Source organism: Carlito syrichta, unplaced genomic scaffold (genome assembly GCF_000164805.1).
Source record: "Carlito syrichta isolate Samal-C Ts95f unplaced genomic scaffold, Tarsius_syrichta-2.0.1 Scaffold207770, whole genome shotgun sequence".
NCBI lineage: Eukaryota > Metazoa > Chordata > Mammalia > Primates > Tarsiidae > Carlito > Carlito syrichta.
Window position 1 is genome coordinate 3504 of NW_007151866.1, and position 2219 is coordinate 5722.

Here is a 2219-nt window from a genome sequence, read left to right on the forward strand (position 1 = left end):
GCGGGCGGCGAGTGCCTCGGTAGCCTGGCGGTGTCCCCGTCCGGAAGGCGGGGGGAGAGCGCGACTTGTACACGGGCGGGGTGGCCGTCTTGCAGGCCCCCGGGGACGGGGCTCGCTTCGCGAATGGCGGGGGCCCGGGCGGCGAGGCCGTCTTGTACCCTGCTGACGAGGAGGCCACAGTAGCGATGACCGTGGAGAGGGTGGCCGAGGAAGTGGTGACCGTGGGCACCGGTGGGAAGGGGATAGGGCTCCCTTTGGGTGCCCTGGGAAGGGGAGGGGTGCGAGCAGGGGTAGGACCCTTGAGAGGAGAAGGAGGAGGACGAGTCGGAAGAGGAAAAGGCCGAAGGGCCACCGGGGCCGGCATGGCTGTAGGACACCTGGCCGTGCGGCGGGGGCAGGTGTGCTGACCCGGGCGGGTAGGGCCTCAGAGACTCCAAGGAGGGCGACATGGCATAGGAGTGCGCATGGTGGGCGCCACTGCTTTCCAAAGGGTGGGGAAACGCTCTGGGCGGGTCCTCAGAGGTCCCGTGATGCTGCTGCTGCTGGTGTGTTGGCGCTGGCAGGTGGGCATTGGTCTGGCTCCTGGCAGGAGGCGGGAAGGGGCTGGGGTGGGCACTGCTGTTGACTAAGAGGTGGCCCTACGGAGGAGGCAGAGGGGGACCCTGGCTCCACACTGCCTGGGACTGGAGAGAAGGCTGGGTGTACTTGGGGGGTTGGTTGGAGACTGAGAGTTTTGCCTGGGGAGGGAAAGAGTGGGGATAACTGGGCAGCGCCTGGTAAGTTGGGTACTGGGCGGCGGCGGCAGCGGAAGAGCTGGAAGAGGAGGCAGTCGCAGAGCTACTGCTAGAGGGTGAATAGGGATACCTGATTGGGGGGCTGGGGCATAAGAGGAGGAAGCGGAGGGGAGCAGAGGGTGGGACGAGGGGGGCAGAGTTAGGCCCTTCTCTGGACCGAGAGGAAGTTCGCCTATAGCCTGCCCCATGGCATGGGGAGAGGGCTGATGCCCAGGTAGCGACTAGGCCCCCCAGGCCAGGAGGAGAAGCTGACGCGTTGTTAAGGGGTCTCAGGGCAGGTGGGGGAGGCAGGTTCGGTGTGACATGGGGGAAGGTGGCTGGTGGTGGAGCAGAGGTCAGGCTCCCACCACCTACTGGAGTGTTCGGTGGCTTTGTTGGGGGAGCGCCACCAACCCCAGAGCTTGGTGTTGAAATGGGGGTAGTGGGCGGAGGGCCCGGGACCAAACCTGCGTCGTCCGGGTTCAGAGGTGGTCCCACTTGCCTGGCAGGCGAGCAAGTCATGCAGCAAGTGAATGCATGCACGGGTGGTACAGTGTGTTTGCAGACAGAGCTGGGCCTGAATGAATTCTGTTCCCTAGTCACAGTTCTGGGGAAGGAGGGTGTGAGAGTAAAAGCAGAAGTGACTCTTAGAGTTTCCCTTGACTCCTATGAGTCATGAACAAGGACAGAAACCAGGTTCTGGGAAAGTTTCCTTTCACAGATGGCGAACCAAGGCATGAAGAGTTTGCATAGCCAATAGACAGGACATTGGAGCCCAGGCTGTCCCCACCCACATCTATGCCCTTAGCCATCACCTTATACTATTTCAGCCCTTCTGGGAAGCCCAAGGAATCGAATGGCCCAGCCTGAAGTGGCAGGGCCCGGAGGTTCCGGGTCTGAGTGGGGTAGGGGAGAGTTGGATGGGGGCTTCCATGGGTGTCCCAGCTCTGAAGCACCCAGATCCTGGCCCCCAGGCTCTGTGCAAGGTCTCCGTGGCTACCTTCCATTTTGCCACCATGACCAACTTCAGCTGGCTCTCGGCAGAAGCCGTCTACCTGATCTGCCTCCTGGCCTCCTCTTCCCTCAGCTCAAGGAGAGCCTTCTGGTGGCTGGTTGCCGCTGGCTGGGGTAATCATGGGGGCCGGTAGGACACCATGGGGAGGTAGAGGGCTGGGGAGGCCCAGGGAGCTCACTTAAAGGTCCCTTCACCTCATGCTAAGGCCCAGGGAAGGCGAGAATGGCTGCAGCCCTGCAGCAGGTGCTGGAGAGCAGGACTAGTCCCTGGCTGTGGCCTGTGCCTGATCCTGCCTTTGCAGTGTCCTGTGTGGCTGGTGGTGGGGTTGGGGGACAGATCTCAGAGCCAAGTATGCAGATCCCCCTCGCTCTGTCTCCTCTATGACCCCACAGGGTGCCTGTGTTCTTCACTGGCACGTGGATGGTCTGTAA

The 2219-nt window shown here is 62.5% G+C and overlaps 1 pseudogene across 1 annotated transcript in view; it reads right to left on the reverse strand.

The window, feature by feature from the left end:
- The window catches only part of LOC103253195, a 2760-nt pseudogene extending 1465 nt beyond the window's left edge, over positions 1-1295 (reverse strand). Inside the window, exon 1 of the transcript XR_002481558.1 lies at positions 1-1295. This exon is cut by the window's left edge and continues 1465 nt beyond it. The product of XR_002481558.1 is annotated as an atrophin-1 pseudogene (transcript).
- Between the last annotated feature and the right edge of the window lie 924 nt (positions 1296-2219).